Source organism: Agelaius tricolor, unplaced genomic scaffold (assembly GCF_023055355.1).
Source record: "Agelaius tricolor isolate 1412-34295 unplaced genomic scaffold, bAgeTri1.0.p SCAF_7, whole genome shotgun sequence".
Taxonomy (NCBI): Eukaryota; Metazoa; Chordata; class Aves; order Passeriformes; family Icteridae; genus Agelaius; species Agelaius tricolor.
The window spans coordinates 25,634,612-25,656,552 of NW_027269267.1; the positions used below are offsets into that span (position 1 = coordinate 25,634,612).

Here is a 21,941-nt window from a genome sequence, read left to right on the forward strand (position 1 = left end):
TACTAAAGATAAAACAACTCAATTTGCATAAAGAGGAAGCTAATGCAATGTGGTAATGACCAAATACCAAATGAAAGAGAGAAACACAATAGAAGAGAGGTCAACAGACCAGAAAGGGATTTAGGAGAGTGGGAAGCAGTAGAAAGAAGTGATTGTGTTTGCCAAAGATGCTGCTGTGATACCTGTGTGTGCAGAGTCCCATTCAATGAGAAGAACTGGATCACCATTCTTTGAAATGTCTTTTTTTTTTTTTTTTGGTGCTTGAGAGCATCTCTTAAGATTCACATGTCTGGTACATCACACATACCTACTTGAATGCCTTTCTCCATGAGAAAAATTGTATCTTTCATCAAGGTAATGTATTTTTTTTAAACTGTCAGAATCATTCGAATGAAATGCATGAAGAAATCAATAACAGAATTGTATTAAAGAAAAGCCACAGCTTTGCTCACAGTTAAAGGTTTCAAGTTCAATAATGTTGGACTTTAAAGAGAAGGAAAGAAATTTCCTTCATTTTTACTATAATGCACTTAATGCACCATACAGAGAAGAATAGAAATGCTGTCCAATAGATCCTTTGTGTTTTCCTCAACCTTTGCTGTCAGCCTCCTTTCCCATTTCTTTTTAGTTCTTATTCATTTTCAAAAAAGACCCCTCCACTGCGAACAAATTTAATTCCTTCCAGTGGCACTGCACCAGATATCACTGCATCCTGTCACAAACCATATCTGTGATGTTTAGAGAGCTATCTTTTATTTTGAAATATTGGTAGAAAATATATTCCTGGTTCTGTTCTTCCCGAGGTAAGAAAGATAAAAGAGTGGGCTACTGCCACAATGAGTACATTTTTTTCAAACAAACCTGTTCTCAGTATGTTTATACACAGTGAAGAAAAGAACCAGATAAGCAAGATGTAATTTCCTTCTGTCACAAATAAGACTATTTATTGAGGATTGTTTTCTTAGGCAAAGAAAACAATCTTTCTTTTCCTTTTATGTTAGAAATGCAGGACTGCCCTAAACCAGCTGCTTCTGTTTGGAACTGTTCTCAACTACCTAGCTGTGATTCCTGGCTATACTGTAGGGATAGTTGTCCTCAGTGTTGTCTCTTTGGTGTCTCTAAGTTGTCTTTTTCCATTTAGGTGTACTTCAGGCAGTCATTTATCACAACCTCCCTTTGAATTGAGCTTGCTTTTTTCTCTTGCTGTCTTTGAATATTCCTCCCACTGACAGCTACTCTTTCTTTACATTCTTTTTACATTAGTTTGCGTGGGTTTCTCTGCCAGCTACCTCTTACAAGAGAGTTTTGCTTTCTGAGTTGAAATAGCATTTCTGATAAATATTATTTATTTTTCTAAAGTAAATACTTTTCTGGTGAGGGAGAAAGGATTTCAGCCATGGAGCAGACAATTGCCTGCATCCTTACAAATACTTAAACTGGGGTTTAGGTTTGCATGGTTTAGGTTCTGACTGTCTCTGTGTTAATAAATTGCATAGTGGCTCAACACTGCCCTGTGCCACTCCAGCTGAAAAACTGGTTACCTTCCACCAGGCACAAACTCTGATCTGGTTTCCAGCTGAAAATAAGAGTCTCCAGGAATACTTATGAAAACATGAATGAGATTAAAGATCTGATGTTCAGGGAGAACCCAGTCAATGGGACTGACTGATAATAAAGCCTCATCTTCACTTGCTCCCACATCCATGGTATTGGTTTGGGCTGTTCACTCCCCATGCCAGAGAACAGTTTGATATAATGGGCTCTGAGTCCATCAGCAGCTTTCCCACACCCTGCTATAATGCAAGCTGCAATGACACAGTACCTCTTGGCTCTTTTTCCAAAGATCCCATCAAAATCCCTCTCTTTTTGGGAGAGGGGGGAGAAAAAAAGGTGCTGGTGAACCCTTATTTACCTCTTCACATACACAATAGTAATGCTGTTGGCCAGTTTGTACCAACTTCTTCTCTGTCCATGGACTTAGACTGGATAGAAGCATGATCTCTGCTTGAGATTCCCAAACTGCTGAAAAAGGGAAAAGGCTGCTGGCAGGTTTGCCTATGGTAGAATTATGAAAATTGAGAGGATGTTTATTTTTACTTTAGTAGTAAGTCTAATGCATTTCCTAGAGAGCCGGCAAAAATAAAAAAGTGTGAATAATAAAAATTCAATAAATTAATTAATCTGACTTACATTTATCTGATCCTAGTTGAATTTGAGATAATATCAAAAGGGAAATTTAATTTGTAGTTTCAAGTTCTGCAGTGCCTCTCCCTCCCCCTTCTCCTGTAAAAAGCCTCTGTGGTGTCCTGTGTGTAACTTAGCATCCAAGTGATGAAGTGCAGGCTGAACTGGGATCTGGGAGAGCAGGTGCATGACTGACAGGGCTTTGACCCACACTTGTAAGGCAATGATGGAACAGTGAGCCTGTCTCTAAAATGCTGACACTTGCCTAGTACTAGCTGGTTCAAACAGTTTAAAATGCACTGTGTCACCTCCTTTTGCAAAGCAACAGTTTCTCCATATTGGACAAGTAGTGAATTTACTACTCATGTTCTAACAGGTCAGACCCTCTAGTTTTTTTTTTTTATTTCAAGGTAAGGGAAGCTTTTGCATCCTAGCCTTGCACCCAGAGACTTATTCCCTGTCTCTCCTGTGCATGCACTCTCACTGCAGTCACTTAAGAAACAGGAGGGTCAAGATTTGCAGGGAGAGTCTAAGCACAGCTTTTACCTGCAGGGAAGGATGTGATGGGACAAAGTTTAAGGCTGCTGCTGGAGTTAGATGTGACAAGGAGCCCACTATTCTGGTGGAAGGTGTCCCTGACCGTGGCAGGGAGGTTGGAACTAGATGATCTCTAAGGTCCTTCCCAACACAATCAATTTTGTGACTCTGTGAAACACTGAAAGGGCCTACAGTGAAGACTTGTGAAAATATTAAAGATCAGGAAGCCACGTGGAGCAACAGAGTGTCTGCTTGAAACCCTGGTATTGCTTTTCTGTGTGCCCAAGGGCATCTTGATTATATTTTGTCCAAGAATGAAGGCATAGGAGGGATAACTCTGTATCATCACTGTTTTGGGAAGCTTAAAAATGAAGACTTGATACAGGCAAGTCCACTTGTTTTAAATAAGCTCTTGTATTTTACTGGTGGCTTGGCAGCTTCCCTTGGTTTTTCCTGTGTAATGCTCTAATGAAACAGCGTGGACAAATCCTGTGACTATTTCCCTAGTTACTGTTGTCCTGGCAGAATACTTAATGCACATTCATAACCATAGCATTCAAATCTCCCAGCTCCAAAACATCAGTCTCTTGTGGGTGTTGAGGGATGGAAAACTATTATGGGTTTCCACCCTGGTCTTTTAGACGGGAGCTGTCCACTGGTGTAGCACCATGCCAGCCATTCCTGCATTCCTGAGTGGGGGTTTACCAAGGAGACAGCAGGCTGTTTGCTGCTGGTTTGCACGGTGCCTTGTGTGAGGGACTTTTTACACCTGTCCTGAGCATTACCTGTCCCAAAGGAAGATAGTGAGTGTTAACAAGTGAGAAGAGACACAGAGTGCACCTATGGATTATTTGAAGGGTCCAAACCCACTGTCAGCTCAGCCTTTCAGGGAGCAGCAATATAGTAAAATACTGTCTATTTGTAAGTTTTCCCTGGTCTATCAGATCCTCTCTGTTTAAAAAATGTGGGATATGAGACAATAGATATTTTCAGAAAGCATCTGCTGTAAACAAAAACGTGCGCGTGTGTGTGGCTGCATCTAATGGTTGCACACAATTTATGAGAGTGCTGCAAACCCAGCTAGATTTTGTGTGCAGATATATATGGAGACCACTTTTATAGTCTGCATGTGTGTGCACACACACATTTAATTACACAACAGTATGAGTTCTCTTTTGGTGCTCAATACTCTTCTGGTCTTCAGTAGTTTTTTCACTCAGAAATGGTGCCAAGAATAACTGAATTTGTGGTCAAAAATTGAGTGCCTGGGTGGTGGTATTGTACCAGGTGCTCCTAGTGCCTTCATGTGCCAACAAGCCTTGTGAGTAGGAACTGGAATTGCTCTATGTAGACAAATAGCTTTTCCTAGTTGCAGTACACTTCCCTAAATATAGTATTTTTCAGAATGCAAGTGGTTGTAGCCCTCCTGTCTTTACTTGGGTATACTTACACAAGTGAATAACATTTTCAATGTTTTATAGGTGTTAAATTACTGTGGAATTAAAACTTCTTGAATTTGAAAACTGAGTAATTGTTCATTGTCTGTGGTCTATGCCATTCTCTTTTTGCTTCCTGTTTTTGGGGATTTTTTTCTTTCCTTGGTTTGGATGCAAAATTTTCCAGTTTCCACATCAATTTGCCAGTTTGGTTGTCTCAAGCAAAGGCATAGCCATTGCCACCAACTCCTTAGAAAAGTTTCAAACACAGTAAAAAACATAAAATGAAAGAATGAGAACACTTGAAGATGTGAGATGAAACGGTGTAGCAAGCTGTATGTTGGAATTTTGAAACACACCTTTGTACTGAGCTCCTGTCAACTGACAGTGGTCTGTGTGTACACTGAATTTTGCAGCGAGCTACCCGACTGTCAGAAATAGCTGTAAAAAATCCAAACTGCACTATTTTTCTAAAAAATCAGTTCTTTTTATGTACATGCTTTTTCTTTCTGGCACTGAAGGAGGGGTTTTCAGGCTTCTTTGCTTTTATAAACTTTCCAGATATTTTTCAGTAAGAATACTCACTGAAATGTAGAAGAATAGGTTATTTTTTAATCTTAATTGCAATTCACAAAGGACTTTTGCAGTCAGACCATCCCAGTACAGAAACTCTGACTCACTGAAATGGGCATCAAACCTAAACCCTTTTGGACCTAGAGATGAAGCTCAGGAGTAGCATCTGCCTTTAGCCAGAGCTGAAACCTTTCAGCTTTTCAGTGTGAGCTGTGCCCATTCTGAAAGAGAACCAGAAAGGAAGTTCAGATTATTCTGAAATTCCAGGTTTGGACTCCAACAAAACCTAAAGATAACCTTTTCTTTCCCTCTGAAATATATATGAGATTGAGAGGAAAGCCTGAAATGTGAATCTCTGCTCAGGACAGGTAATGTTAAAAAATGCACAATGAAGTAAAAGGAATAAACACAGCATGAACCGAGACTTTATTTCAAAGTTTCTGTGTTAGACAAAGAGCCCCAAATGGGGCCCTATGGTAGCCACTACAGTTTATTTTCCACTTTAGCTTTTCAAAAGGAGATGTCCAACGATTGAAAGATGAAAATGAATTAATGGCATTTTTATGGTACTTATGAAAAGAGAGAAATTGTCTCAGAATTAGTAGCCTTAAATTTGCTGCATTTGAGTAATTCCAATCTGCTATATATGAATTTTTGTGGGGACTTCTTAATTTAGTAACTGAGCCAATTCAAATTTGTAGTAGTACAGAGGCTGCTCTCATAATGTGGCATCCAGGTGTCTCTGGCAAAGTCCATGCACTAGCATTTCAATTCTACTCTTCTCTCATACATATCCTACAAAACATCCTAAAAAAAAAAAAATTAAAAATCTTTCTGTCCAATGCAACAAAACCAATTTATGCCCTTTATGGTCTGACAGCTTAATTTTTATTTCTTGAAGAAAGAAAAATCATTCATTTCCTAAACCAAATTTAGAGTTATAAAATTTGTTAAAAGCCTCAGAAATTAGCAAGCAGCTTTTAGAAATGTTTAACTTAAAAACAGCCAGGAAGGTTTGGGTTTTTTAACATTTGTTTAAAAAAATTATATTCCCTCAAAATGAGACCTTTGTGCCAAGTTTTATTCTGGAGCACAGCTTTACAGCTGAGCTAAAACCCCCTATAATAGGAGAAAAGTGACAGACCCTTAACTATAGTAGCATGAACAGCACTGCTATAATTCCTGGGTGAACTTTGTCCCTGGATGTGTGTTTTTGGAGTGTGCCGGGGTGACATTCAGCCTCTACATTCATTTTTATGATAATTCAGAGTAAATTGTGGTGCAATAAACTCTTCAAGCCTGTCTTTCTTGTGAAAGCCATGAATCAATCAGCTGCAGGCTTTTTTGGGTCTTTTCAATGTATAGTGATCATTTAGATTTGACATGCATTGTGAGACCTTGGCTTAGCTCCTCTCTATGGTCTGTCATTAATTCCAGCCTTTACTGTTCTGAAGTACAGTGAAGGATGACTGAGAAATCATTGCCCCTCTTCAGCTCTGTTATTGCACAAAATAGCAGCGCAATAATTTTTTGTCAATGTTTTACTCTAAAAGCTTTCTACATCAGTTTTGAAAAGGAAGCAATAAAGCCCATTCAATGGTATGAATAAAAATCCTTTGAGGTTTAGGCGCAGGGCTGCTTTTCTTCAGCTGGTAATCAAATTGGAGCTAAAATGAAATTGAGTTTTCTTATGAAAATAGCCTTTGTTGCTGGGAAGGCTGGTAATTCATAAACAATAACCTGCTCTTTTGTGTGGATAATAATATATTCATGTTCTTTCAATAGGGTAAAAGCCAGACCTAGTGCATTATGGTACAGTAAAAATAGCAGAAGGAGCTTGCTGGAATAATCTTGAAGAAGAGATGTAGCATTCGGTGACTTAAGCTTTCAGCTCCCATCTGAAATTGTACTTTGCTTTTATTTGCGAGCAGGGTTTTAGTTGTTGATTTGTTGCCGCTATACAATATTTGGTTAATTGTGGAAGATCTCAAGCTGTGCTCATCACTGCTCCTGCGAAAGCTGCTGCCAGCTGCTAGAAACAGAGCCTGCTGCTACAGGATGTACACTATTCACAGGAGCAGCCTCTCAGCGCTGATTATCACTGAAGAGTTGCCTGCTCTCCATCACTGTGCGCCCTGCACGCAGCCGGAGCGCGGAGCGCGGGGAGGCAGCCTGCCTGCCCTCTCCTCAGGGTAAGGAAAGGCGTGCGCCGGGACAACTTGGCTGGGAATTTTCCAAGCGCTGGTGGGGAACAGGCTCCCAGCCCCTGGGAGGGTGGCGTGGGCTCAGCCACTTTGGAGCCGAGCGGGGGCTGGAGGAGGATGAGAGGGGCAAGGAGTGAGGGTTTCCAAGTGCTCTGTGAGGTGCTCTTGGAAATGTTGCTTTGGGGTTCGGTGTTTTTTTCTTCTTAGCTGGGCGAGACTTTGGAGGTTTGATTCGGCACTGGTTCTGGTTGAACTGGTGTACCTCGTTGTCACATCTGTGTTTTGTGGCTCGATGCTAAAGGTCTTGGTGTGGCTGGAGGTTGCTCCCCAATAGGCTGTGTGAGCAAAGGCAAGAGACTGGCAGAAAACTCTGGGAGCGTGTCCTGTCTGTAGTGACTCTTTTTCTTTGCCTCAGCTTGGGGGGAGTGGAGGGTGAACTTCAGTCTGAGTACCTGAAATTACCTCCTTCCCACTCCTCTCCATCAGTTTGTGCTTTTAAATTGTTGATAGCTTTGATAGTGTTGAGCTCTGAGTGGTGACAAATTTGCATGCAGACACAGACATGCAAAAATGCTGATTTGGAGTCTGTTTACATGTAAGATGCAGACTTGATCAGCCTCACCAACGCTGAGGTGAGAGACTGCTTAAAGATTAGCTGAATTTTGACTAGTCTTCCTGGCTGGATTAGATATTAAAGCCACTCATCAGAGTGCCCAGGGAGAAGCAGGGGGAGACACGATAGCTGGTCAAAACTGTGCCATTACTTGTGGATTTTGGTGGCAGGGAGGACTGAGCGTGTCTTGGTGGCAAGTCAGAAGCAGCTTTGCAAAGGGCTTTCTTACAGTGGAAGGGATTGTAACCCAGACTCTGCAAGCCATGCTCTTTTAAACTGAAATAAGAAATGGATTAATACCAGGTGCATTGTTCTCCTTATAACTTACCCAAGGGTTTCGAAAAGTTTAACAAACCCACCCCCCTTGCCAGTCCAGAATGTATCCAAGGCAGATTAAAGTAAATGAGAATTGTCAACTGCAAAGTCTTACAATGGGGATTATTTTCAAAGTAACATTGACATTAGATCTGTACCGTATGCAAGGCTGTCTTGAAGTAGTTGCAGAGGTTTTTATTCATTTTTAACAGTGAAATTACATGCTTAACAAAAGGAACTTTTAAAGGCACAGTGGTAACTGACAGTCAAAGCAATATATGTCATTATCCAATTAGTACACACAAATGTGTTTTTATTATTCACTTAACATACCTCTGCGTTTGGCTCCCAGAAATACAGTGTTTTATTTCTCAAAGTGTTTTAAGACTGGTATATGTTTTACTGCTGCATTTGGAATAATATTTGTGAACATTGCAAGTATTTAATTGTTGTAGCTTATTGGGTTAACTCTGTCTAGAGAAAAATCTTTAAAATCAAAAAATTGTGGGTAAATGCTGGTTAGACAAAATGTAGCATGCACTCAATTCCAGTTTTCTTCACAATGAGAAAATTTGCTTTATATTACATTTAAAGCTGAATTGAGATAAATAATATTGCTTGTGTTTAAAAGAATGATAATATAACTAAATTTTCAAGTGCCTTTGAATGGAATGTATGTTAGCATATAAAAGAGCATCTGTTGGTACTTACTAATATGAGAACAGAGAGTCTATTCAACAGAACCAATCTTTTTGTTTTGGTAAAAACTATCTAGCAATGTGGTTTTGCATTTGTTTCACTGGGAAACTGACATGTGGTGGTGATATTAGCTTTTTAATTACAAGTTCTGGAACATTGCATTATCAGTTTTCTTTAGGAGGAAACATTTCAGTTGTAGTTGGACTGTACTGTTGTCCAAGCACCAAAACCACACAATAGGTAAAACAAGTTTGCCAAGGAATCCACTCTGTCTACAGCTTCAGAAAGAATTTTCCTTCTCTTGCCATATTTGAATAAGATTTAGTGAATTTGTTTGGAGTATGTTTCCTAATGTTTCTGATGTTGGATTCACCTTTGTCATGGAAATGTAGGTTTTTTTCTGGGTTTCGGAAAAAATGCTGCACAGAAAGGATGTTTCATTTAGGTATGAGGTGCTCTAATGAAGCTCTGGTATGTGCACAGACATCCATAAAAACAAACCACGTCTTTAAATTTCACTAGCATTAGACATTTCCCCCACTGACAGCACCAGAGTGGGACAGCTGTACAGTAAAGAAAGTACAAGCTTCCCATGAGAGAGCTGCTAATGCATCTCATGCCCAAGTATTATTCTGTTATTTAGCAGTGTTATGGATTAGGAATAAGTACCTAACAGAGAAACACTGTAAGACCTCCAAACTAATGTCATGATGCCTATTTTAGACTATAATATAAACAAATATGATGTTTATCAATATTGACTTTATGTACTGCTGTAACTCACAAAAGCAGATATTTTCAATTGCAGTCAGCATTTCTAAGTTTATAAAGGAACACTTTTGCAGTCTAGCCAGCCATAAGTTACAGGTCACTTATAACACACAAAGTTGTCCCCTGTTGACATAATTGGTTGGATGATGCTCTGTACATTTGTCTTGAAATTTTAAGTTTCTGCTGATGCTGGAATCTAAATTCTTTACTGAGTACGGTTTTCCCTAGAGGTACAAGGCAAATGATAATAATTATTTTGCAATAAAAAGCAGGTTCCAACCATTTCAGGCAATAGTGTAATTGAAGGACATCAAACCCTGTAGTAAAATAAAAATTAATATATTCAGGTTTGGCATATCTTACCTAATGAATGCACCCTACTACTGGGAAAAAAAAGGTCCTGACCTTTTACACAAGAAGGTAAACCAAGTGAATTAAGTATAAACATATTTTTGCATATTTACTTTTTCTGTACTAAATGTATTTAAATTTTCCAGCCTTGTTTTTCAAGTAGTTTGTGGTCACCTTGGCTGAATTTGCATGCAGTTGTTTATTCAAAAGGAGTCTTCAGTAAAGGCATATCTGGATAATTTATTCAAATTAGAAATCTGGTGCTAGAATAGCTCTGGCACCAGCTTATCTGGTAGGCTTTAAAATGTGTAAAAATAATATGTAAGATGAAAAATATGTTAAAGGATTTTCATCAATAATTATGATAATGAAGGTCACAAAGTGCAACCCATATTTTGTGGATGAATGTCTGTAGAGTGCTGTTTCATAGACCTTCCTGCTTTTGCTCTTCTGATCATTATCTTTGCTTAAACTGTGTAGATTTTGGTAAAATGCTCTACTTCCTTATGTAAATTGCAGAGATAAAAGTTGAGAGCAGCCTGAAGTTTCAATACTTTCACATCTGTCTACTTCAATCCTTGAAAACTGAGAGCTTGTTTATGGGTGTCTTTTTATTTTCAAGTTAGGTGTAAGGTTAGCACACTTCAATGTTTATTGTGTTCTCAGCTTTGAATGCACTCTGCCTTATCTGTGTACTTGAATCCACGTGATGCATATCAATGAAAAGCTTTGAGTATTTTTATTAAGACATCCAGCAAGAGCTCTGTAAACAAGGCTTTGCCTTCTAGAGCTCAGGCTTTGCATTGTCACCTGTTGTAAACATACTCTTACTTCCTCGTTATGAAATGTGGCCAGAAAAAAGAGCAGATCTCTGTGTGTGGTGCCTTCTTAATGTAGCTATTTGAATGCCAATGTTCTGCTTTGAAATAGGAATTTTCTGCTTTATGAGGAGGGCTGGTTCTTCAACTTTTCTTAGTGTGATAGCCTGAGGGCCATGTTATTTTACAGTGTAATTCAGCTCATTTTATCCAAACTGCTCTTAAAGGTAGTTGGAGCAGCATCTTTCTGCTTTAAGCCTCTGAAACATAGTACAAATAAGTCAATAAATGTAAAATTTTTGCTGGAAGCTGGGCTACTTAATGGGCTTCAGCAGTTGAAAGAAAGGAGGTATTCTACTTTAATAGCTTTTAGAGGTTCAAAATGGGCTGGAAATAAGCAGAGGAAAATCAGCTAAACAGTGAACTGAAGCAGAATTCCTCCAGTTTGCTGTTACAAATGGGAAGCCAGGATCCTAACCCTCCTGTGTCTAGTACTTTGGTGTTTCTCTGGTGATTTCAGAGAGTAGGTAAAAAATGGAGGCTGGCATGGCAGCTGGGTTACAGTTCAAAGGCCTGGGCATCCTCCAGGTTAGACTATGAAGTTGGAGGAGAAGGAAATGGTGGCTGGGCACAAGTTTCTGGGATTGCAGGCTACCCCACAATAACAGTGGTATAAATGGGCAAAAAGCACCCACTGCAACTGTAGGGAGTTTTAGTCACACTACACAGCTGTGAAGAATCAGATCTTTAAGGAAGTAAATTCTTGATGAAATGATCTCTCAGAATATTTCTAGCACCATCTCTGATGCCACCGGCCAAAGAATACATGCTGCAAAATCAGACCAATGCATATTGGGGGAATTGAGTATGTACATGGAGGAGGAAATATAAACTGGCAGTGCTTAGGGATCTGGAGAAGACTACCACAAAGCATGAAACAGTAATTTTTTTTTTTTAAATATATGATGTGATGGCCTTTGTGATGACCACATTTTTTTCTTTATCCATACATGGATTTTTTCCCCCCCACTGGTTTTCTCACCTCTCTGAAATAAATTAAAACTTTCTCTTAATTTTAGCTTATCATTGCTCAAAGTTCTGGTCCTAATTTCCCCAGAGCATTCCATCATTTAAATATCTGTAACTAATTTGAAATCAGATGTGAAAGTGATGGGAAATACTGGGAAATCAGGTGTGCACTCAGACTAAAATGCTAGCTTTGCAAAAGTTTTTCAGGTCTCTTCTTTTGTCAAATGTAAGAGCATTGAAGTTGAACAGCCTTTCTGTTTTGCTCCTTAAGCCATCCATATTTGCTAGTGTTAAGGTCATCTATAAAAAAATATGTTCTCACTGCCACACTGAAGCCAAAGAGAGAGCAACCATTTCAGAATAATGGGAGCAAGAAGTAATTGGTGTGTCCATTACACAGTACCATAGAAGAAGCAATGATTTAGGGATACTCATTACTGTAACTGTTATGGCTACTCATTTTCATGGTCTAGGCTTGTAGCACATCTGAAGCATTAAACAGCCTTCCTCAGACAATTTACACAGCCTTTTCCCAAACACTGCTTACACTGAAGAAAGAGCACAGTTTATACTTCTACCAATCAGCAAAGATCCAAAACTTAGAGAGTGTTACAAAAATGTCATTACAGTCTCCCTAGGAAATGGAACATCCAGCTGCAAAGCATTTATAAAGTACATCAAATACTTCATATTTCATAGCAGCTAGCAAAATGTGTCTTGATTTATCTGTTTGAGAGCTCATCTCCAGTGTCTCTTTGGAGTTGGTCTTAATCTTTCATCAAGGTCTTTCATGGAAGTTTTTAACCATATTGGAATAGTGAAAATGTTGCATTTAAACCATATTGGAAATGTGGCATTATGTTGCATTAACTGACATTTTTTTACAAAATCAATGTAAACATGCCCATAAATGTTAAAGGATAAAATGACATTGGACTCTTCAGTTGTTTTATTAGGCTGAGCTGCAAATATGTAAGATGAATAATGGACTACTGATTAACACTTGACTTCATAAGCTGACATAACTGTACTGAAATCATTAAAATAATTTGTCAGCTCATAAGAAGATTTACTGTAATGAGTTTTTAAAGTGAATTGAATAGTTTCAATAGGTCTCCAAACCAGAATAGCATTTTAAATGAGACTACTGCCTGTTAATTTAATAAAGCACTTAAAATCAGGTAATACTCTGGTTAGTCTAACAGAATAGGAATGTGGGAGTTGAGTTACTCAAGTCTGAGATGTGCATCAGAGACTTTGACATTGATGGCCAGCATCCTCATCAGTCTTGTGGCTGGAGTGTAAAAGTACTGTGTTGAATGGATATAGAAAAAGATCCAGTTGATATAGATCTCTGATCTAGTGGAAACCTTTCCATTTCAGGTTCAATTCTGGCTGACCAATTTTTGTCTTCTATTGACAGTGAAAGCGCATTTTGCTGAAGGTGCTGCCTCAATGTCTCAATACTAGTCTAATTCAGAACAGACCATATTTTTTTGTGGTACTAGGTAGATAAACATTCAACTTTGGATGTGTCTGAATTTTTATCCTCCTGAAAAACCATTTGGAACTCAATTTTTTGATATCAACCCACTCCAGAATAACACCAGTACATCATCTTACAGAAGTTCTGTCCAGTTAGGTATTTGTACCTCACATTGTGTGAGTAGGGGAAAGAGGGCATTGATCCTCTTTCAGTATTCCTCTCAACATTACATGAAAGCTTAGAAAAATGCAAGTTTAGTTATTTATAAAGATAAGACCAAAGTTTTTAATGCAATAAGAGATCTCATTTTCTGGAACACTGGATCTCTGCTGTCCCTAGAGATCAAGCTTTTGTGTGTGTAAATGCTGCTTTGGATGGCAGCACAGCAAAAGGAAAAAGTCCTATTCAAAGTGAAAGAGTCTTTAAGCTGCAAGAGTCCATGTTTTAAAATAATGGCCTGTCTGAAAGTAGGGATATGGTTGTGTGCAGAGGACCTGGATCAAAGGACACACATGGTGATGACAGGCTGCTGAAAGTCCCATCCAAATGCCACTGTAGAAACTGGCAAAGATATACACTCTGTGAACTTTTGTGAACTTCCTGCCACATTTTTGGGGACATGTCTTTTCATGGGCATTACACACATTCTGTGGATATACTGTGTGTTTTTAAAGGCTCTCTCTACCTGGTCAGATGTGCTCAAGCACAAGTGTTCTTGCTCAAGTACTCTTTGTTATGTAATTCATCACACAAACAAGATGTGGTGGTTAGAGCAGGCTTGAGCAGGAAATCAGGAACATCACTGCACAGTTTGTGGCATGGATCCAGCACTGAAAGGGATAAGGAATTTTCAAAATACTACTAAATAGAACATGAGAGAGCTTTATAACACAGGAAGGAGATGTGTCAACTCTATGATTGAATAATTGTATTCATTTTCCAGGTAGCTGGGAGAGGGCGGCTGTTGCTGTGCAAAACTGACACAGTATAAAATCCTTGAAGACAACATTAGACTTGTTTGGAAAGGTGGACCTAACTGTATCTTTTGTGTTATAAAAATGTGTGAATTTAAAGCCTATGAGTTCTTTTCCTTTTTCAACTTAAGAAAGTCACAAGTGACTATTTTCCTGGGTAATGTTGACAAATAGAAATGCTTTGAGACTAGCTGTTTCTAAGGGATAGCCCATGGCACAATCATAGGTGGCAATAACTTACAGCTGGTCTCATTCCAGACTGGATATGACATAGAAACCTAAAGATAGAAAGATATTTGTTCAGTTACTAAGCTCTAGCAGCAGTGACATGCTGTAGTGATTCTGTATCTGACCACTGTGTTTCTTTTCTGAATGTCCAGGGGACATAATGCTTCCCATGATTTTCATTCTGCAAGAGAGTGAAATATCCACTAGCTTTATACAAGAATGCTTCTCTCAGTAGATGATGGGCTACTGTCTTATGCTCCACTGAAGCTGATTGTCAGAAGCAGCAATGAGGGCTTGCCAGTTCTTTGTGGTAGCCTGTCATGTGGATGCTGACCTTGTGCAGCAGTGGCATTGCATCATCTGGGTACAGATGTAACAGGAATTAGCACTTCCTGAGCCTGATACAGACACAGCCTTGCAGAGCACTACAGTGGGACCCCCTCCTCACTGGCACCCTCCTCACTCAGGGCTTTCCTTGTTTTAGTTTGTGCTGGATCCTTAAATGAAAAGAAGTAAATGCTGTCGGGGCTCATCTCATTTTAGTATTGAGGAAGAAGAGGAAAAAGCAATGAGTGTCTTTCTTTTCTGCCTGACTTCCACTGTGAGGAAAGGGAAAGCCAGACAGCATAAAGGACTTGGTTGAAAAGAGAACAATCACCTCTCTTAATCAGGACAATCTTCTCCTTTTTCTTTGCTCTCTCTTGTGTTGCTGGCTTTGTTACCTGTGGGCAAGGAAGTGTTGGGATCCTTTAAGCTCCACAGAGATTATCTTTCTTTTGATCTTCTACCTTCTCTGCTTTTAGCAAAGGAAGAGAAATCTCTGCATTGTTTTAATTTCCTTTAAATCCTGCTAGGTCTTTCTAGGCCATTAAGCTGTTGATCATCTAGTGCCATTCTGAATTTCTGCTGTCATCTCTAACCTGCTGGGAAGACGCTGTGATCTGGGGCTCTGCAGTGACATTGGCAGAGCATCTTCTTTGATATGTTTGTGGGCATGGGTTTCTGGAGTGCCTTCAGCTGTTCATTGATAACAAGAAGAGATCTCTCCCATGCTACTGACTCATACTCTGATGTAGGATGGAGCTCTGCAAAAGCTGGCTCCTGACTTGTGCAGAGCTGTCAGTCTGTGAGGTACCAGGTGCAGGATGTTTTACTTGCTGACCTGATGGAAAGGCCCTTGTTTCACAGTTAAAGTGTGCCTGCTTTGGGTTTATATTAAGACACTATTAGGGCTGAAGTTCAATTTAGTACTTTAGGTAAGCTCTTAAGTGCATGTTTCAGCAGAGGCATCTGCTAGATCTGCTGGCACACAGAAGTGAGTTCAGGTAAGGAAGATGGTCTTTAAATAATTTTTCAGTGAACAAAGCAACTGAATGGGTTATCTATAGAAAGCTTGTAATGTGATGTCACATTATTACTATTATCATCAGAAACTGACCAGTTGGGGAAAATCTCTAAGTCACTAGCCTTCAAAACTTTCTTTAATCAGGTTTTTCAAAAAACATGTATCTGAGCAACAGAAACATCTTTGTACTTCCATCAAGCTGCACAGCAGGCACATCACACGGTCCATAGAAGCCATGGGGAAGTTAAGTTTTCCCCACGTGCTTATTTTTGTCTTTTAGTATTTTCATTCCCTAAAAACTGTGAAGAATTAAATACAGATGAGGATGAACTCACATCATTGGAGATGTTTCATGTTATGCCAGTAACTTCATTTTGCTTCACTGAGGAATAAAACCTGTTCATCTCTCTTAACTGAATTATGTGCATTTGTCAATAAAAAATGGTTTTTTTCCAATGATCCTGTATATTTCTGCAATAAAAAAAACTTGACACAAACAGCTAAATGACATAAACATATGCATATCCTTGCTTGCTCTTGACTGAGACTAGACGTTGTGCTGACCCTCTACTCAGGAGAAAAGCAGATTTGGGCAAATAACTTGCATTGTCTTCATTCCCAGCATAGCTTAACAGGGGGTAGCTATCTGTTGTTTTCCTCTGTACATTGAAGCTAAGTAGTATTGCCATGTTTTCACATATATTGGTTTGAGGGGCTAACTTTGCAAGCATTTCTCAATGAATTAGGCATGATAAAACCCAGCAGCAGTTAGAAACAAATACCTGTGACTTGTGACTGAAGGTGTGTTACAAGTGACAATAGGAATATTCCTGAAACAGTCTGATTTTCCTCAAGTCAGTGTAAGATTCAACAACATGAGCCACATGATCCAACAATGATTGTCTAATAATATTGTTATTATAATCTAATTAATGGAAGCCAATATATTAAAATAATCAGTAATTGCAATACATTAGCTGCAAAGGTAGTAATTTGGAAATATTAGTATCCCATACTTATGTTGTAATTCCTGTAGAAAGATAAAATACACAGCAGCTGAAAGACGACACTAAAACAATTTGAGAAATATGAGAAACTTAGTTTATTTTGGTCTACCTTTATAAACTCTTCCATTTGATTACAGCAAGACCTTTAATTTCAAAAAAAAAAAAAAAAAAGGAATTTAATTTCTTATGCCTGAGTGTTTCAGCAGATATTTTCATGAATGCAATATGAGCACATCCTGGAAATGGATATTGGGCAGCAATATCTCAACAATTTTAAATCTTGAAAACTGGGACTAAAACTGGTGAATGTAAATTACCATAAATATTTCAGTGAAATATGGTAGATGTTAGCTGAAATATTTTAAATTAACACAGGAAAAAAAATAATCTTAATTATATTCAAGACTTCCTATTTTATGGATTATGACTGTTTTTATGTTCTTCATTTTATGTTTAACAAGTTTGAAAATTTATGAGTAGCAACTTGTGCATCCAGTACAGAACTTCTGTGCAACACTGTGAAATAGTTGTAATAGCATTTACATAAGGATTTGATAAAGCCAGAACCACTGTGCTGCTGAGGCCATCCTGTCAGGTGCTGATGTGTGTGAGAAGACAGAGCTCTGCAGGTCCCTCTGCTGTCTCCAGCTGCTTGTACCAAGGCAGGTACTGTATTTGTCTGGTCAGACAACTGATTTTAGGGCTTGTGCAGTGTCATATAGGATGGGTTTCAGTAAGAAAAGAAGCTTGAAACCCCTGTGTAGTGATGGAGAATGAGATTTGATGGAGTGTATTTTAAAGTAAAGGTGTTCCCCTGGTGTTAATCTCCATTAACTTCTGCTCCTTTTAGCTTTTCACAGTTTTTTGCAGTGTCAGAAGAATGTTTCACTTGCTCTTGGGTTGAAGTAAGGGTCTATGGTATTGTCTGCCCTATTCCTTCACAAAGCATGAAAAGTCCTCTCCACTCTGAAGTTTTTCAAGCCTAACTTTTTAGAGGCATCTATGAGTTCACTTTTTATTTTCTGCTTTGTTCTCTGCTTCTCTGGTAGGCTTGTCAAAGAGAGAGTGATTGACTAGAATTCCATTTTGGAGGTTATTGATTGCACAGGAATGAAATGTATGGAAAGACAGGAAAAAAAATAAAATGCAAGTAGTTTTGTTCTGTTTCTGTGGAATAAAATATAAGCCTAAACATGGAGGGTTATGCTAAGATGCCATCTTTGTTTCCAGAATTGGAAGTGCTTGGATGCTGTGTTATTTAATACACTAAATCCTATATGATTTGAAGGCTTGACATGAGTCCCTCTCTGTGTGCTTCTGTAACTTTGAGTTGAATGTTTGCCATTGAGGAATCTCTGAAAGCCAGTTTGGTTATCAGGTCACTGTGCAGGGTCCTCAGACAGATGGCAGGTGGGTGGTACAATGGGGATCCAGGATGTGAGAGGGCCAGGACAGTAACCCTATGTAGCTACCTAAAAATTTTGTACACAAGAGAGGGTGGGACTGATGTGTATGAGCATGAGGTCAACAGACCTATTTTTCAGATAAACTAGGAGAGACCATTAAACTAGGAATAAAGTTCATCCTCGTGGAGAACCAGTAGAAAGGCAACTTGATATTGTAGCACTTAAATATTTATGGCTCATTTCTGTCCCATGCCCAGCTTCACAGTGGAAAAAGTAAAGTTTGCAAGGATTGTTTAGATCTGTAGAGCTTAGCAGAGTCTTGTCTCCTTTCAGTATCTGGTGTTTGTGTTTTTCTGAGAGGAGTTTGTTTAGCAATGCAGTACTAAGGTTGGTCTAAGATAAGAAAACTTAGAAATCTTTCTGTAGCTGAAATCCTGTGACATATCTGAGGAAATGGTTGATATAGTGCTGTGCTCAGCCTCTCCTCATATAATAGATGATTCAAGGAGTTCATAATTTCTCTGGCCCTTTTCTGTGCTCACCTGGGTAAGTCTATGCTACTTCTGCACCAAGGAGGCGAGCACTGGAGCCAGCACATCACATGTACCTCACCAGTGTGAGCTGGGGGGGAAAGATCCCCTTCTGTTACCCACAGACAACATGCAGCCCTAATGCAGTGCAGGATGTGAATATTGTCTTATTTCTAGAAAAAGCAGTGATCCCAAAACACTACCACTACCTCCCAGTGGCTGAATTATTTTCAGAAATTAATGCTTTAAAAGCTCCTGTGCTCTATTGCTGCTCTGGGTGCATTGGCCATGCAAGCCTGTGTACAGATGCTTATTAGTGTTAGGTGGAAATATTGTAATGAAGCAAATGTAGTGAATTTGTACTGGAAAGTGTGCTAAAAGTAGAAAGCTGGTTATCTTTCTCTCTTGATACATAGTGAGGCGTGAATGCAGGCCATGTCAATGTGCAGCAGTTGCATCTTCTGTGTTGTCTCAGGCTCCTCTGTGTGATAAAGAAACCAGTGATTTTAATTTTTGATTTCCTGTGCTGATTTTATATCAGTGAAACTTCCAGAAAATTGTTTGGAATGACATAGAGCAGAATGTTCAGCTGGCCTCTAAAACCCCACTGAAAGCATCCTCCAAGACCTCATGCCATCAGCATTGTAGGACTAAGAAGCTATAGTCAGTCTACCTTAATTTCTTAAATAAAGTCTAAGCACTTGTAATTAAATGTAAGGCTATCTTGAACAGAGGTGCCTCAAACCCAGTTTTGGATTCACCAGAATATACATAGTGGTCTAGCTGCAATAATGAGGGCAGATATCTGGAAGAAAATGACCTCCAAGTAGATGTTCCTTAAGATTCTTTCTGGGACATTGTGAAACAAGTCCAGTATTTATATGGGAAACAGGTATGGATCTGCTGACAGTGTTTTGCCACTTCTGGTGCAAAATTGGAATATGCAGCTAAGTAATTTACAGTCACACAGTGAAAAATAATATTTTGAAAACAAGTCATCATTAAAATGCATTTGAATCAGTTTCAGCCTTCCTTCTCAAATATTACAGGCTTTTAAATCTTATTATAGACCTGGAATCTTTGAAAAGTTTTGTGTTTTATCAAAATACAATGTACTCAGCAGCCATGTACACAAAACAGTGTTCTAAAGACAGCAAGGAATAACCTGCTAATAATCCTCATTGTGTGTAAAATATTGAACTGTGAGGTGGTGGGACAGTAGCAAAGCATAGCATGGGTAGGTGCTGATTTCCTGGGAGTGTCCAATGGAGGAGGTCCCCTTGGGAAAGAGCAGAAGGGGATGACCAAGTGATCTGGACTCAAAAAATTGTGGTTGACTTTTCACAGGTCTTTAGGAAGGCTAATTGGAGATATGGCTCATTGGATGTATGTTGTGGATGTTGCTGCAGTCATGAGCAAGCAAGAAGACAGATCTTACCTCAGTAAACAAGTGAGCTGAGTGTAAGGGAAAGACAAGAAGAAGCAGGAAAATTAAGCTGGAGTGCAGGAGAGCATAGGATAATGAATTTCACAGAAAAGCAAAGATTTCAGCTCATATTTTGCCTTGTTGATGTCAGGTTGATGGTTTTTAAGAGAATGTCACAGGTACTGAGAGACTAAAAGCACATTTAGGACAGCTTGGAAAACAGGGGAAATACTTTGGAATGAAGCAAGAAAATGATGTGTACTGTGGCATTACTGTCAGGGGTAAGCAAGGATCAGAGGTGTGCTAAAGTACTCCATGGAGTGCTGGGCTTATTGTGAGAGCCTGTTACTGAGGTGATCCATCACTCCAGCAAAGGAGCTGGAGGAGTGGATCACAGCAGTTGGGATGATGAATTGGAAGGTTGGTCCTCGTAGGAGGGATGTGAACAGCTTTAAAAGGGCCTGGGGCGATGTTGAGTGCAGAAAGGAGGAAATCCTTGGAACCAGGACAAAAACTAGGAGATAGAGGTTTGAAGGTGCAGATAGTCACCAAATGTAAAGCTGTAGAGACACAGTGAAGGCAAGCTTGGTCCAAATTTAAAATGATGCTTTATCTTCATAGACAGGCAACTCCTCAAACAAAACCCAAGGAGGAGGGCAGCAATGATGGGTACAAAGTGGTAGAGGGACTATAGCAGAGTTCAGGTGGGTTCACCAAAGACTGGTGGGCTGCAAGGGAAGTTCACTTATCTTGTAATAATAAGAAGAGAGGTGCTTAGCATTGCTTAAAATCGGGACGCAATATCTTAGTAAAATGGAATTTATGTTTTGAAAAAGAAACATATTAAAGGCCTCAAAACATTGGCGTTCCATGGTATTTGAGCTGCATCAGAAGTACAAATGAAGAACCTCACAGCAACAGTGTGCTATGGTTGAGCATGTCTCCCATTATAGGTGAAAAAATGGCAGAAAGGAGCTTAGCACCTCCGCTGAGTACTTAAAAAATGCATGAATGGTGAAATAGGCTCATTGACTGCAACGACACTGCTCTTTCTCAAAGTTACACGGGAACATAAGTGCCTTGCTGAACTGAGAGCCTGAGGGTAGGGATTAAAACTCGTGTTTTCTTGGCTCTCTGCCTGAGCAAAATTGGTTATGCCACACCGATCCTGAAACACAACTTCTGTCTGTATTATTTGTGGAGTGCTGTGGGGAAATGAAAGCTGGTAAGGCATAATTTTATTTGTGTGCTTTGAAATTTTATATTATCATGTATTTCTTGTTGCACTGTAATGAAGCTCTGATTTCCATATTAAAATTAATAAAATGAAAATAACATGAATGCATTATTCCTGTTGAATGCACATTGACTAGAGAAAGTTTTTTCATATTATTCTACAGGCATATTTATGACAGCCTATTTCTCTGTCTTGAGAAGGCTGCAGGTTCAGAGGAACTTAAGTCATTCACATTATGTTTACTCAGTTACAACAGAATTCACACGTGATCCACACTTGAATAGCACTTTTAAGCTAAGAAATAAGAAAATAAGTTCCATCAGAATAATGTATAAGCATTTTTTTTCTGTTGCTTGCTTATAATGGGTAAGTTTAAAAAACAATAGCACTACTGGAAAGAAATAATCTGCTAAAGTAGAGCTTATATTTCATAATGAACAGTCCTTTGCTTTATCATGGATACTGAGCAGAGAAAGAGTGTCACAGCTTTGATTTGGGTTCACTATGTATATCAATTTCCTTCAGCTATGGCTTTGTTATTCGGGCCTCTCAACTTAGCAAAGACCAAATAGCTGACAATAAACAAAATCAGTGCTCTGTAGGACTTGACAAACATGTTGTGCATTCTGGTGGTGGTTTGAAAGTTTGTGGTTGTCTATCATCACTGGTTATTCCTGATGAAAGCAGGGATCATGGATTGTTCCTCACATCCCTGCAAAGCTACACTGCACTGCAGTATATCAGGCAGTCCTCTGCTTAGTGTCCAGTTACA

General features: G+C 39.1%; 1 long non-coding RNA gene across 1 annotated transcript in view; it reads left to right on the plus strand.

The window, feature by feature from the left end:
• Positions 1–6,600: 6,600 nt before the first annotated feature.
• LOC139591705 (uncharacterized) overlaps positions 6,601–21,941 on the plus strand; it is a 343,986-nt gene continuing 328,645 nt past the window's right edge. The window contains exon 1 of the long non-coding RNA XR_011679730.1: positions 6,601–6,922. This is a non-coding gene — a long non-coding RNA (uncharacterized lncRNA). The remainder of the gene's footprint in view (positions 6,923–21,941) is intronic.